This window comes from Gigantopelta aegis, chromosome 12 (genome assembly GCF_016097555.1).
Source record: "Gigantopelta aegis isolate Gae_Host chromosome 12, Gae_host_genome, whole genome shotgun sequence".
NCBI lineage: Eukaryota > Metazoa > Mollusca > Gastropoda > Neomphalida > Peltospiridae > Gigantopelta > Gigantopelta aegis.
Window position 1 is genome coordinate 21,789,848 of NC_054710.1, and position 17,250 is coordinate 21,807,097.

General features: G+C 38.2%; 1 long non-coding RNA gene across 2 annotated transcripts in view; it reads left to right on the forward strand.

The window, feature by feature from the left end:
- The first annotated feature begins 1,583 nt into the window (after nucleotides 1–1,583).
- LOC121385757 overlaps nucleotides 1,584–17,250 on the forward strand; it is a 34,327-nt gene continuing 18,660 nt past the window's right edge. Inside the window, exons 1-2 of one of the 2 annotated variants that reach the window (XR_005959580.1) lie at nucleotides 1,610–1,639; nucleotides 12,039–12,110. This is a non-coding gene — a long non-coding RNA (uncharacterized LOC121385757). Of the gene's footprint in view, nucleotides 1,640–12,038; nucleotides 12,111–17,250 lie in introns of both variants that reach the window. The other variant, XR_005959579.1, reaches the window with a different exon arrangement.

Consider the following 17,250-nt stretch of genomic DNA (forward strand, 5'->3'; position numbering starts at 1 on the left):
TAATCCAGTGGTAAACTGCTTGTCTGGTGTGGGATCGATCCCTGTCTGTGGGCACATTGGGCTATTCCGTTTTCCAACCAGTGCACCACAGCTGGTATATCAAAGGATGTGGTATGTACTACCCTGACTCTGGGATGGTGCATATAAAATATTCCTTGCCAGTGATAGAAATAAGCAGTGTTTCACTAGTTCACAGGACAAGTACATCTAGAAATATACTTGTCCACCAATATTGTCACCTGTCCAAATAACTGGTTTGTTTTATTCAAGTACATGGACATTGGTTTTGATTGTTCGAAATGAAGATGCACTGAACAATACACAGAGGTACATTTTATCCCCCTCCCCCCTCCCCGAGTAGATTTACACTTGTCAGGATAAACGGATAAGTGTTGATTTTATATTTTTCTTGCTACTTAAAACAAGTAGTGGGTTTTCTTTCTAAGACTATTTGTAAAAATTAACAAATGTTTGACATCCAATAGCTGGTGATTAATAAACAATATGCTCTAGTGGTGTATTTTGAATGGTGTTTATTAAATGACTAATGAAATTTTTACTTTTTGGTGGAGGACATAGGTTTTTTTTTTTTTTTTAAACTTCCAAAACTGGGCAGCACATACCACTCATGGTAATCAATTTGTTTTAAATTTTTTTGCGCACAAGTACTAGGTAGAACACAGGCGACCAATATTTCTTACACCATTACCTAGTTCATTAACATGTTTCGCCCCTCCCCGGGCTCACCAGTGCAACTAGGGTTATTCACTAATCAATGCCTGAAAATTACCAATATTCTCAACAGTGATAGTAATAAACTGCAAACATGTTTGGAGGATTATTTTTGTTAATATATAGAGTTCTTTTTGGAGATAATTATTTTTCAAGTGAATCTGTTTTGAATGTATTTTTTCCCAGGGTATTCAGATGCTAATTATAAATGTCCTAATAAAACATATTTACAGGTGTGTGATAGCATTTCCATTCTTCAGTCAAATGGAACAACTGATGGGTACATATTTGTAACGGCACAACACACACACAATTTTATCAAAAACTGGGTTTGAACGGTCAGTTTTTGTTATAAGATAATCAATAGGACATGTCCTAGGTCGGATCGGTTTGTAGCTGAAACTTGCGCCAAAATGAAAAGTTTGGGCTAAAGCCTCCTTCGTCTTTCACTTTTTTCTTTAGTTTCTTCACCCTGGTGCGTGATAATACTAGGAAGCCCCCCCCCCCCCCCCCCCAAAAAAAAAAAAAAAACACTTAAAATAATTAATTAAATTAAAAAAAAAAAATATCCTTTATTGTGTCTCCCGTAGCGGGCATTACAACTGACAATGCCGCAAGTAGTCGGCATTATGTTGGTTCAGGACGAATGAAATCTAACAAAAAGATTCGACAAGTAGGCCTAGCTATTATTAGATGTCGATGCCTTCCAACATAGCCGACCGCTATGGATCGTGGGTAATCTAGAATGACGCGTAACCCTCTATATAGGTTACTCTATCATGGTGTCACGTACTGTAGTCTGTAAATGGACTAACCAACGTCACTGTGGTCACATTAGTTAATGACGTCATATCTATCCTGCATTTTGAAGATAAGTGTTAAACGTGAAGCGTCTTATTTTTGTAGGGTAAGTTTAATTAATCATTGAAATAGTAAAGATACTAAGGCAGTGGCGGATACAGAAAATCCGTTTGGGGGTGGGGAGGCAATGAAATGAGGCGGAATGCCAAGGGAACTTTGGGGGAAGTTTAAAAGGGGATGAAAATTAATATACAGTGCTATCCGGTGTATCGGCGAACCTAAGCATTCAAGAACCATTTTCTATGTGATCACTGTGAAATACTTCATAAAATGTGACTCTCACCAATGAAGCAGTGCATAATCTGAAATACACTACAAATTGTTTTATGTCTGTAGTAAATAAACATTTTAAAATGGTGCATAAATATAGGCACCCCCTTGTATCCAAAACGATTTGCATGTCCGGTGATTCGGCGCAGTAGATGTGGATCGTTGACCCCGCTATTTATAGACCGCCCATGACCACACTTTGTAGCACATACACGCTATACTACTGTCCCATAATTATTTTAGTACTTTTTTGTTTTGTCTTGTTAAAAATATTACTATGAAAATTAACGATCACACATGACTCATCTCATGATCAGTTTCGGAATCGTTTTCTTGAGTGGCACAGTACCTACATGTTCAGTGTCATGCATGGCTAAGATGCCTACATGGATTTTATTTTTCTCGGGTAGATTGTGCACACACGTGGATCTTATTTCGCTTCTTTTTTTTTTTTTATAACAATGTGACAATTGTGAACTGGAATGACTGCCAATTAAGGTGTAAAATTGTCATTTTGTTTGCATTTGTCTGTGTTTTCCTTTTCAGTTTAAATAAAAATAACCGAACAAAAATAATTACATTTATACTGTTTACTATAATTTTAAAAATGCGGGAAAGGTCTTTCAGACTGGTTTTAACATTCTTAATATCAACAAGGCTGACCTACTTCGCGTTTATATACACGAAAACAGGTGAATGATTTATTTTTAAATTATGATATAATTATTGATAATTCTCATTATTTTTTTTTTTAATTGCACCCTTAACAATAAATATGTTGATACTTTATTAACTATTGAAAAAGAAATTGGACTTTATTCGTTAAAAACACTGACAACATGACAACTTCCTAAGCATACTTGAGCAAAATACCAAATGCGCCGAATCACCGGACGCGCCGATACACTGATACAAGTAGCAATGACACATGATTTTTAAATTTATTATTTTTCTATATTTGTTTTTGGTGTAAATCCCATCAAAACAATGTCTATAACTAGAAAATAACAACAACAACAACAACAAAAAATCAAATAAGAAAACAATTATTTACACTGAAATAGATATCTCTTTCTAAATATTGGTGCTCCAAAACAATGACAATTTCACAAATTTCACTGAAAAGTGACCCTCATCAATATTTTTGTTCTGTATTAAAAATGAAGCAGTTATTTCTTCCAGTTGGTTAATTTAGCACCCCTGCAGCAAGAAAAAGCTACATTTTTATACCTACCATCAATTTCTGATCCTTTATCAGGGCTTGAAATTAGGGCACCGATGTCAGCCAATACAAATGAGTATATCATTATTTATATGTGAATTGGAACTTCCTCACAAAAAGGCACCCCCCCCCCCCCCCCCCCCACACAAAAAAACCCACTTTATTAGCAAATATTGTATTACAGTTTATAGGTCCACATTTATGACAAACGTAATTCACTATTGTATGGTATCTACGGATACCTTTTACAATATATATGAAGTATCAATGAATTTTTTTACCCGTTTTTAATATATTCGTAATTAAAAGTCGCATTTCCCCCATCGCTTGCCAAAACGCCTGTCAACTCCAAGACCTAAGTCACGTGACGCGCTAACCAACATAACATGAAAGCGTGATTTGCAGCCTTTCACACATTTTACTGGGAAGGTGGAAGACGTGTATTTTTAAAAAGCGAAAATTTTATTCTGGTGAGCACGAACTAAACTAGAGCTCAAAAGGGGGCGAGGCAGAGAGGGTACCAAAGCAGGGGCGGCAATGTACAGTATAGTGGTACGGCTCGAGGTTGCCAGACTCTTCTTTCAGATTCAATTGAGAAGGACATTTTCACAGATACAACAAACATAAGTTACTTTATTAATAAATGGGATGGTATTTTTGTTTTTATTTTTAATACTGTAATGTTTATGTATTTGTTTCATATATAATGTGTATTAATAATGTGCCATAAATGTGGACCTTTAAGACTCCCACCTACAGATTAGCAATAAAGTGACAAACAAACTTAGGACCAGTGTTATTTTTAGGTAGGTACATTGCCACATATGCACTATTTCATCATATACATGTAGTGGGGTCGAACTGATTTGTGGCGAATGGTTTCGGGGACGAAACTTCTGCACCAGTTCTCCCCTACCAGGTTTGCTATTGTGCCTATACATTCAGTGTTAACATCTGCTACCAACATTAAAACAAAACAGAGCTCAGGTTGAAATTAGCGATAAAGATATTTAATTCTAAGAATGTAGAATGTAATAAGAATTAGTTGCTTAATAAAAAAACAATTTGAGTGAATGTGAAAACAATTCTGGATATTTGGCATCAATTCTGGAATTCCGAGTATGTGATGAAAATTCCGGATTTTTTTGAAAATACCTAAAGTTGGTCGGCCTGACTTTATAGTATCATTGATGGGTCCCTTCCTACACAGCATGTGTGTGTGTGTGTGTGTGTGTGTGTATATATATAACCTATGAAATTTGCATGAAGGATACTTTCATTCAAGTGTCGCTTGGTTGTGGCAAAAATCTGGAGATAACAATAATTTTATTTGGTTGTCAGTGTAACAACGTTATAACAATGGGGTTTGTAAATTTTAAATTATCATGTGTATGCAGCCTGTTTTTTATAGGAAAAAAACCACCAACAATAATAACAATTAATAATAGGCCTAATAATAGGCCTAATAATAATAATAATAATAATAATAATGTTTATTATTAACATTATTATCGGAAAAAACAACAATAATAATTATTATTAATAATAATAGCTATTATTATTATTGTTGTTGTCTTATTATTATTATTATTATTGTCATTATTATTTAAAGAAGTTAATCCATTTAAAAGAAAAAGGAATGTTTTAACATGCAATCAGCACATTTAAGTCATATTGGCATTATACATAAGGACCTCGTAGGTAATGAGGATGCACTCAACACATTTTATTTACGGTTATATGGCGTCGGAACAAAGGTAATGAGAGTGGAACCCAATGTTGCCACATTATAAGTACTTTTACCAAAAAGCATCAAAAAATCTTTTATATAGTACATACCATGGCCTTTGTTATAACAATTGTCGTGCACTGGTTGGAGTTTAAAAAACAAAAGGACCATGGTTGATGGTCCACTGGGACTGTTTAGTCCTATGACAGCATTAATTCAGATGAACATTCAGTTGAAATAAATCTCCCTTCACTTGTTTAAAAATGTACAACCATGAACACACACACACACACACACAGTAAACTAAAGGGAGGGGGCATATAATTAAGAATTTTTCTATTTTATTGCATTGTTGTTTGAAATGTAATAATACAGGCAGAGAATAATGTTTTAGATGCTGTAATTAGTAAAATATATTTGTATTATCTGGTAATACAACACAATGACAAGCACAATTATCAATATTCCCAAGCCATGATTCAGTCTGGCAACATCAGCACTGGTGCTCCAGTCATGGAGGAATTTACTAACGTGCAAAATCTCAATTTGACTCTATGTGCAAAACATTGAAATATTATACTTGACGGACTTAATTCACAGAAAAAAAGCATACAAATAAGATTAATCATTAATACAGAAGTACATATAACTGACAGATAGCAGCGTATTCGCTTTCTTTGTGGAAGTTTACCACAGTACAGTAGGCCTAAGTAAAGCCGGTGTCATTTTCACCATTGAACGTGTTCGATCGGGAAACGTCTCATTACGCAGACGTCTTTACTCTTCAGATGCAGTTATACATACAGTTTGCATATGCCAAGTCGTATTCATATAGAAAATCACCTGTATAGAGGTTGGGAGTCCCCCCCCCCAATCTTTTTGGGTCGTGTGGTTCGTAAACCGGAAGAGACCTTTTCTGCGCACCACTTAAAGCGGCAGTATCCGGAATATTTTTATTATTTAAGCAGGCCTCAGACCACAATTAATTTCGCTATATTTTTCTATATAGCCTTAGTGGCTATAACATTTTTATTAATATCAGCAGGCCTGTGGATATTTGTATGTACCTTTGCCTGCCCGGGGGACACATACCCTGAAAAGGACAACCCCTGCTGTCCAGCTCTTTCTCCCAGCATATTGGTTTAAACAAACACCCTCTAAACCAGGCTGGAGTACACCCATTTTACACAAAAAGCACTACTTTTGCATGGGCCGGAATTACCACAAATAAGTCTTCAATGTAAACAAGTTACACATGTTTACAAACTACATGCTCTCCGCTGTCACTTCAGTCAAATAGTTGCCACTTCATAGCTGTCTGCCATGAAATAATCACAGTCAAACAGCAGACTACTTGCGCGGTCAAATTTCCGGATGGGAAGATAACTGTAATCTGAGGCCAGCATATAGAACAGAAAATCCAATTACGTTTGGTGTATATATGACGCCGCACTCCGCATTGGTTTCACTACGCTGGCTTATCCAGGTCAAAAATAAAGCCAGTATTTCGAAAGTGGGACACTTTTGACGGGCTCCTACCGAACTCGGTTTTCACTGGCTTATCACAAGTATGGAATTCCCCAACAAGAGATCACGTGAGATTTCGCAATTTTTAAACAAATTTAACTCTCTTGACTGAGGGGTCGTCTCATATCTCCAAAACATATTTATATCCATAGAGGTAAGGTGCAACGCCTTTCCAGGGGTCGGTGGGTGGGTGATTTGCCTTAAAATTTTGACAGTGGCCAGCTGTTGGTATACGCGTTACATGTAAAAGGGTGTTACTAATTACGTAACGCTCTAGGGGTAGAGGAAGAGGTTACTGTGTTCAATTTACGTAACATTTTTCAAGACTATATGCTATTTTTTTCATTACTTAGACCTAAAAAGGTGTGTTTTTTTAAATGCGCGGTCATTCTAGGATCGATCCCCATCGGCGGGTATATAAAAGACCAATGTATGTGATATCCTGTCTGTGGGATGGTACATATAAACGATCCCTTTGTAAAAAAATGTAGCGGGTTTCCAAGGCGCGTGTGCAGGGATTTCAGCGGGGTTGGGGTTATAGACTGTGTTGAGCGAAGTTTATATGGGGCCATTCTCCCCCAGAAAATACATTTCAATTTTGTTTTTAAGCTTGGGCAAGTAAGGGTTTTGACCTCCAATACCCCCCCCCCCCCCCCCCCCGCACATGCACCCGATTCCTTTCTAAGATTATATGTCAAAATTACCAAATGTTAGACATCCAACAGCAGATGGAAGGAAGGATAGGATATGTTTTATTTAACGACGCACTCAACACATTTTATTTACGGTTGTATGGCGTCGGATGATTATTAAATCAATATGCTCTAACTTTGATGTCGTTAACCCCCCCCCCCCCCATAACTTTACCCTTTCCAAACGAAATAATATTTATTTGAATTTGTCGATTTTATCACGTAAAACTAATAAGTGAAAACGTTCATTGTCTACTTTAGTATATTTTATTTTTAAAATATATACATGATTAATGTGTTACTAGTATACACACTAAACTTTGAAAGTTCTACTAACACTTTATAAAAGATTAATTCTAAAATAGGAAGGTACGATTGTCGATAATACGTTGTCAAGATCAAACCGGTTTTAACGAAAGACTCTAGTACCGTATCCTCAACCAACGTTCTTCGTACAGCGCAAGATTTCTCTTTTAATTTTTTGAGACGAACCCTACAATTTGAAATCGGCAAACGCACGTATTAACTGAAACTGACAGACAAGAGAAGACAAGACACGACTTTATTTACACTCGGGCCGTTACGCAACGTCATAGGAGGAATATATTATACATAAACATTTTGTTATATACACGTGACAAGATGGTTGACAGTAAATACATTAATAACAATACATACACAAACACATATACAAACATATACAATCACGCACATCAATATATTATGTAATAATACAAATATTTAATACAAATATACGGGTATCCAAGTACTTATAAACGAATAGATTGTTAAACTTATATATGGTGCAGTGGATAATGATAGTATTTTGTTAATTATGTTTGGTTTTGATGGTGTTTGTAGTCAAGGGCGTTTGAATTCATTAGTTATTATATTTATGAAATATGATAATTTCTTTAGGGTACTAATTCGTTTATTCTCCATTAGTTCTCTAAATGTATAAGTACTTGGTCGCGTATAATAATATGGGTGTAGCAACTGGACTCTTGAATTATGGAAAAAATGGCAAATAAAAACATAAGACAACAGGCTGTCGTTTGTGCTTTGCCGAGCTATGGCGGCACAGGCGACGAATCGAGCGTATACTTTTGATGATCTCCGTTCATAGCGAACACACACGAGTTTTTTAAAAGTACATTTGAGCTTGTATATCATATTTGTACATGATGTTATAATATGGTAACCAGAGAATGTAACTTTAACGTCATGTGTTATTGCTATTATAAGGTTATTACACAATGTTTTTTACAATATGGAATTTCATTCTACGAGTTCAAGTTGTTGTTGACGAGAACCCCCGCCCCCTAGATCCGCCTCTGTGAGATCAACAATATTCACTTTTCACAACAATTATATCTTACAGTATTTTCACTCCAGTCTCCAGTAGCCATCTGTTCAAATTCACATAATAGATTATTTCGAAAATAATCAGACGCGGATACAGGTCCGGATCCCCCCCCCCCCCCCCCCCATTTTTGGTCAAACAATATATATTACAGAATACACCAAAAATGCCAATCCCGAATATCTGTCGAAGTCCTTTAAATTCTATTTTCAACCCCCCCCCCTCCAATAAAAAATTCTGGATCCGCGCCTGCTAGTTTGTTTTTTGTTTTGTTTTAAACTAAAGTCCGAACCAAATTTTAAACAACTACGATAAATTACTCTCCTATCTTTAATTACCGTTACATTTCCTCCAAGTTCAGGCTGTCCAACAAATGTAGAACAAAAGTAGGATTTAAAATATAGAAAAAGTAGGAAAATAGAAGGAAAAGGCACGACACAAGTAGGACTGAAACAGTAGGTAGCGATATTATTCATGTCCATACTGGATAAACGATTGTGTTAAATCCAAAAAAGTGGTATTATTGAGAATAGACTTAAATAACTTCTTTTATGTGGTGCTCAGTTTGTATCTATATTTTTTTGTTCTATCCAAAATAATATGAATCTTATGTAACGGTCACGTTATACAGTGATTTGTATTAAATTGTTGTACACTATATTAAGAAATATACCTATTTATAAGTACAGTAATGTTGATGCACATAGCTTGTAGCACACTAAATTAGATTAACATGATTAATTTAAATTTCCATAACGCATTATTAAAGTGTTAGCTACAGAGTATTTGAAGCAATATCATAAACAGCTAACAGAAAAATTTACAATTATACTGAATTTGAAAACTGTTACTAGAACAATTTACAATTATACTGAATTTAAAAAAACTGTTAGTAGCCCTTATTTTTTAGACACAAGATATTACAGTTACACAAACTTAATATAAAAATATCATCTGTTAAAACTAAACATGTTAGAATGGCTTTTAAAACTACTGCGTCTAACACAGAAAGTATATTAATGCAAAATGCATAAAATAATGGAAATAGTTGCAAGTAGTGCTATCTTTGTTTGGCATGGGATAAAAAAAAGGTTTTACAGAACCACATTTCGACTGGGTCTTTTAATGTATAAAACCGAGGTGGAAAAGTATAAATAGTGTGAACTTTAACGGCAACTGGATATAAGGAGTGGATATTTTGAGGCTGAAATTCTAAAACACCACAGAAAATTACTAAATTTGAACAGTGATGTGAGTTAAAGTTTATTTGTTTTGTTTAACGACACCACTGAAGTACATTGATTAATTTAGCATCGGCTATTGGATGTCAAACATTTGGTAATTCTGACAAGTAGTCATCAGCGGAAATCGGCTATATTTTTTTCCTACTGCAGCAAGGGATTTTTTATATGCACTTTCCCAAAGAAAGGAAACACATACCACGGCCTTTGTCCAGTTGTGACCGGCCTCGGTAGGTACTGGGTCGGATCCCAGTCGAGGCATGGGATTTTTAATCCAGATACCGACTCCAAACCTTGAGTGAGTGCTCCGCAAGGCTCAATGGGTAGGTGTAAACCACTTGCACCGACCAGTGATCCTGCGCTTCCGACTGACAAGATAGCACATACCACGGCCTTTGATATACCAGTCATGGTGCACTGGCAGGGACGGGAAATAGCACAATCGGTCGACCGACGGGGATCGATCCCAAACCGACCGCGCATCTAGCGAGTTCTTTACCCCCTGAAAAATAGGACAAAGACCAACAAGTAGGAAACGGTAGGAAAAGTAGGATCGCTGGACAACCTGCAAATGTTGTCCAGACACAAATCGTGAAAAAGAAATATTACAGTGACACAGATTCTACATACGATACTGTAACGATGTCACCGATTTCGACTTCGCTGAGATCGCATAGGGTAAAATACATGCAGATTTCTACCATCTGCTATTTTACTTGTTTATGGAATACTCATCAAGAGGGGTGGAAGCCTTCGAAGTACGTGACGTCATTAATATGGGCAAATTAAGATAATACTTTTATTAACCACACTTACTACGTCCCTCCGTACTAAAATCCGAACCAAATTGTTAACAACTACGATAAATACTCTCCTACCTGTAATTACCAATACATTTCCCAAAAATTGTGTTCAGACATAAGTTGTGAAAAAAAACCTATTACAGTGACATGGGTTACACATATGAAACTGTAACGATGTCACCAGTATCGACTTCGCCGAGATCGCATAGAGAAAAATACATGCCGTTTTATGCCGTCTGCTATATTTTTTTTCTGAAATACTCTTCAAGAGGGGTGAAAGCCTTCAAAGTATATAACATAATATCATACCGTGGTCGGTAGCAGGCGAAGGGGAGGGGGGGGGGGGGGGGGGTAATGGTGCTATGGAATTTTGAATGGAGCAAGAATTATGCCAAAAGAGAAAAGGTGCGCAAGTTTGATTGAGGAATTTGAGCGCAATTTTGAACGGTCGGTCAAAAAGAAAGTTCCGGAGCTAATATATAAGTTTTGACATTAGTGAATCGAGAGTAGCTCGTTAGTTAGACCTCTATGATGCTGTGGTGTCTCCCTAGGTTGCCCATAGGACCTTAAAAGGGCCTGACCGCTTCTGGTCGTTCCATGACAACCCAGAGGAGACTCGTTCAATTGTGTAAACACTAGCCTAGCTATCTAATTTGAAGGGTTTCCCTTATAGTGTGAGTATTGGTTAAAAAGCCTAGTGCTTAGCATACTTAGTTTGGTTACCAGTGAAACAATGCATCTATTTAGGTAGGGAGTCAACTATCGGTAGGAAGAATAGTATGTAAGTAACTGTATACATGTACTAAGTTGAATTTTGTTTCCCACCCCCTTTAAATTCTTAGCTAAGTTTGCTCACTTATTGGTAATATGAAGTTAAATGATGTCTAATAAGTGAGCTTATTTGTTATCTATCTGGTTGTCTGGTAATTTGGTTTTCTGGTTTCTTATCTGCCTCTTCTTCTGGAACCCTAAGTGACTCACTTTATATTGCTATAATAGAGCTTGTAATTGGTAGTATATGGTGCAGGTGCAAGTGCAAAGGCAAAGTCATGAAGGTTATTTACAGTATTGCGGTGTCCAATAATTTCCTAAAAAGAAGAAGAAATGAAGAAAATTTATATCTATAAATATACAAGTTTATCGAATATAATATCGTGCTTTTACCCCTCGTCGTTGGTCCCCCGGGGTGGAGTGCAGTCGAGGTCGAGTACTTAGGGTCGCTCCTCCATCCGAAGGACGCACAGGCGATGGGTGTTGCATGTCGTTCGTCGTTTGGCTAGATATATATTATGTTAACCATTCCACCGTTCTCTCCCCGGGTTTGGAGTGCATGGTCGAGGTCGAGTGCTTAGGGTCTTCCTCCATCCGGGGAGTCACAGGTGGAACGAGTTTAACAGTACAATTTAATTTAATTGGCATCGAAGTTTTTTGTTGCTTACCACCATCCCGCCGTTGGTCCTTCGGGTTGGAGTCCATAGTCGAGGTCGAGTACTTATGGTCGCTCCTCCATCCGAAATACGTACAGGCGGGCGGTATTGAGCACTATCTAGTGATTGTTTTAGTCTTGTTTTATGAAGACATTTCTAAATTATTTTTAGGGTGTCAGGAGCCCTTGATTGTGCTACCTTCCCCCATCCCACCGGCAATCAACCGAGTTGGAGTACATAAAGGTGCATTGTTATTTTTTTTTGATTTAAGGATACTGTTGTGTAGTTCCATGTTAGTCCTAAAATGGACAACAATCACAGGAATCATTTCTACTTCGTATTCAATCAAATATCACATATCTTAGTGTAATTTGTTTAGCTAGTTCGTCAGGTTTGACAGGTAGGTAATTTTATGACATCAGTGTTAGTAGATACAAATATGTAGGAATAATACCCCGCCACCCACCTCCATTCCCCACCCCGACCCAGTCCCACCCAAACCACAATCACATTTTTTTTTTAATGAAAAATAGTTATTTGTACTGTTTGTGTGTTTTTAGAACATCGTTGATCACTCCAATGAAACTTATTAAAAATAATAGTGCTCAAACGATTTATGGTGGAATTTTAATGCATTTTTTTCGATGTATGGGGTATGTCAAGCTTATATTTATTTACTATATTATGTGCAAAAATTTAAAAGATGTAATGACTTTTAAGGCCCTGCTACACGATACGAGTGACTCGTACGAGTCACTCGGATTGCAACGCCAACAAGCATATCGTAACATGTGGCATGTCAGATGATTGAATCGGCCCGAGTCACTCGTACGAGTCGAAGTTTAGAACTTGTTCTATTTTCATACGATTGAATCGGACGTTTGGGGACGTTGACCAATCAGATCGTGGCGCAGATAACGTTGACGTTCTGAGTGTAATGGCGGAAAACTCTGTTCGCCTGTCGTCGGTACAGACCCAACAGCGCATAGAGTAGTATCAGTGGCACAACTCTTTGTTGGGTGTGTCCAGTCATTGATATAAATACAGAGACGTTACGACAGCCGCCTTCTTATCAATACACAATATTGTTTTTTTTTACCATGATTACAGGAAAGATATTTTTTCAATGACGTCACGTTTCATACGATTGACAAGTACCGTGTGGCAACACGTCCGATTCAATCGGTCCGATTGACTCGTGCCAGTGACTCGTACGAGTAACTCGGTCCGATTCTATCGTATCGTGTAGCAGGCCCTTTAGATTCTGTATTGTAAAGAAAATAGTCGTTAAATGTTTTAAAAGTCACTTTTCCCCTTTAGTTCCCATGTATTTAAAAACTCCGTTTCGATAGTGAAGGTATGTACTTGTGTGTCTGCTGGATTTCATTTTAAGCAACACAATGAATGTTCTCTCATGTTCTCTCATATAAAACATGATTAATTCAACTACATACGACAAAACAGAAACGTCATAGTGATTCATACACCTAATCAATTTATGGCCCGTGGATCAAAATTTTGTTCAGTGACCTATGATTTGTTTTGGACATTCCAGTAATATACTTAACTCCAAAAGAAACGCGAAAATTTTAAAATATAAAAAAACCCACATTTGAATAAACTATGTACAAATCGATTAAGTTGACCAATAGCCATCTTGTCAGCGTATCCAATTCCACATAACGCATGAAAAAAACGAGTACAGTGTGACGTCACGCACGTGCTGAAATTGACGACCAAAATCGATCTGGAATGCAAAACGGGTGGATCATGAAAGATGCGAATTGCACGTGAAACACTACCAGGCCTGGGTATAAAAGAAACGCCAGACAGCAATGTTCAACTCATTTTACGAGTAGCGATACAACGATGCCACGACTTAACGCTGATTCCAGACATAGAGCTTTGGGGAATTTGGAGGCCGGAATGGATGCCAGGCAGGTTGCACGTGCTTTCGGTGTCCATGTCTCGACAATCTACCGTCTCATAGACCGATTTCTACAGAACAACAACGTCGTCGACCGTCCACGTAGCGGCCGTCCCAGAGTGACGTCACAGCGCCAGGACCGTTACATCGTCCGAACTCACATGCGTGATCGGTTCGTACCAGCCACCACAACAGCCCGGCAGACAGTGGGAACCCACAACCGCCCCGTTTCCTACACCACGGTACGACGTCGTCTGATCGCCATCCATCTGAACTGTCGTCGACCGTACATTGGACAACGTCTCACACAGCGACACCGCCTTGCACGACACAACTGGGCTGTTCTGCATCGACAGTGGCGGAACCGACAGTGGCAGAACATCGTCTTCTCCGACGAAAGCCGCTACTGCTTAGATAGGGCCGACGGTCGTATGAGGGTGTGGAGGCGTCGAGGTGAGCGCTTCACAGATGCGTGTGTTATGGAGAGGGACCGTTGGGGAGGGCCTTCCGTCATGCTGTGGGTGCCATATCCTGGGGACGTCGTGTACAACCTGTCATCTTCGACAACAACGGCCGAGGACGCGGCAGGGGCGTCACAGCACAGCGCTACATCGACGAAGTGCTCACGCCTGTGGTGGTGCCTTTTTTCGCGGGTCACCGTCAGATGGTTTACCAGCACGACAACGCCAGGCCACACACGGCACGGGCCACCCAGGCATTCCTGGCACAGCACTACATCATCACAATGGACTGGCCAGCTTTAAGCCCGGATCTGAACCCCATCGAGCACTTGTGGGACGAGGTTCAGCGCATGATGAACCAACGCCTTGCTCCCGTGGTGACACAGCAGCAGCTCCGCCAGGCCGTCGTGGACACCTACAACAACGTGCCCAGGGCCTTCATCAGGAACCTCTTCCTCTCCATGGGTAGGAGGTGTGCGGCGGTCATGGCCAGCAATGGCGGACACACCCGCTATTAGTGGACATGTTTGAGTGGCATGTGACGCCATTGAAGAAGCGCCATGGCCTTGACATTTCAAATGACAATGCGACCTCGATTTTTAACATGTCAATAACATGAAATCTCATCTTTACGAATTGTTTAAGTTTTTCATAGAAACGATTATTTTAAGAACTTTGGGACGTATTTCAATGAGTGCACTCAAAACCTCCAATCTACGTATTCGCGTTTCTTTTGGAGTTAAGTATATAAGAATATATCTATAATATGTGAAAATTTCAAGACGGTGTAATGACCAAATAGTATCATTTACCCTTAATTACTGTTTGATTACCCCACATTTTATCAAAACAGAAATCGTGCAAAAAATTCATATAAAAAAATAACACATTACATTTGTATAGATTCCGCATACAAGAGTAGAATATAACCATATCGACTTCGTTCATATCTCCTAATAGTCTGGTCGTTGAAGGGTTTGACCCAGGAAAAAATGGTTATAGAAATTATTTCGATATCATTCGAAGCCAATTTTCTGGTAGAACAAAATCCGCTAAAACCGCTTTGGGATTTTTAAAACAATTTTTTATTATTTTTATTTTTATTTTTAGAAGCAATTGAATTTTTTGCAATATTTTTTACGTTGCGATGCATTTTCAGAAATCAAACATGTTTGATATTGAACGGATGAACGCAGACGGATCCGAGTGCCTGTACCAGGTTCATCCACCTGAGTATAGTGACAGAGTTTTGAAGGCTGCCGAAAAATTACAAATGACTATTATCCTGTTCAATTATTTAGACCCAAAGTTTTTTGCAAATGTTACGTTTATTTCCTATTCGATATTTGTTTTCTTTGCATTTACATGAAAACAAACCCAAACCCCGACAGGTTTTATATACAAATCATCATATAAAATGCAAGAAGTTGACTTAATTCCACTTTTTAAAAATCTCTGTGTCGTTTGAATGCACGTTATTTCGCCTATAAATAACTAAGGTCATTTGCATATCAAAAGCATCATTCTATAGTGCGTTTCAAACTAATGTTCGGTTCTATCGTCCTATCCGCACAAATCGTAGTATGACCTATATTTAAGAAAATATTTGTAAACATGAAGCAGGCGCGGATTCAGGTGGGGAGTTCAAGTGACAAAACCTGTTTGAAAAAAAAAAATATGTATCAAATATTATAATTATATTGTGGAATACACAAGCGCGCGCGCTGAAGGGAGAGACAGACAGACAGAGAGAGAGAGAGAGAGAGAGAGAGAGAGAGAGAGAGAGAGAGAGAGAGAGAGAGACGTCATTTATGTAACGACGCACTCAACATATTTTAATATATGGTTATATGGTTATAGGGAGAGAGAGAGAAGAATATGGTGTGCATGCGATTGGTGGAGGTGTGACCCTCTGCACAACCCCAACCCCACTTAAGGCTTCTTTTGTATATGGAGCGGGACGTAGCTCAGAGGTAAAGCGTTCGCTCATGGTAGGTCGACTGATCGATCCCACATGGTGGACCCATTGGGTTGTGTCTAGTTCCAGCCTGTGCACCACAACTGATGTATAAAGGCTGTGGTATGTGCTATCCTGTCTATGGGATGGTGCATATAAAACGTCCCTTATTGCTTATCAAAATTGCTTATCGGAAACGGTGGCCCATGTGGCGGTAGCGAGTTTTCTTTCTCACTGTCATAATGCTCCTTAACCGTTTTGTCTGACGCCACATAAACGTATATCAAATGCGTGAGAGTGTGTCGTTAAATAAACATTTCTCTCGTATGTATGTGTAGTCTATATGCATTTCTAGTCGATTAGTTTATAGGTTGTTAGGTTGTTTGATAGTGAATGATATGGAAATAAATTGTTTTTGGTGTTAAAGAGTTCATGCATACATTAAAGTAATACTCTTGATGGGTATGGAGAAATAACTTAATCAGTCGACGAACTCATTTTCTTCATCACTATCTTCGTTAAGGGGGACTATCACAGGGGGTATTTTATTTCTTATAAAACTATTGTGTTTTCTAAAATGTTTTAAAACTGCGTCAGAGATGTGTGTAGGTGTGACAGAGTTCAATGCATGTGCAAGTTCTCTCCGCACCGTGGTCATTTTACCATCATTATGACGAGCTATGTGCCCTTTGACTTGACTCCAGATCAGTTCTATCGGATTGAGTTCAGAATATCTCTTGGCGGCAGTCTTAAACACAAGTGCCCATGGCGTTTCAGCAATATCATCAGTAACAAATTGCTTTGCACATTTGTTACTTTTCACAAGTTCATAAAGAACTGGCTTTGTCGTGTTACTCTCAAAAGGTATATTTTTGTTTCGTAGCCACGACTGAATTTTCTTCCTTTTAGCGTTTAGTGCAGGACGTCGTGTAATCTCAGTTAGTTTGTTGTTGTAGCTTGCGGTTATCCATGTCGATAACCGAAGGTTCCTGGTAGAGAAGGTCATAAGTTGTTCTCCAAACATTTGATGAAATTGTC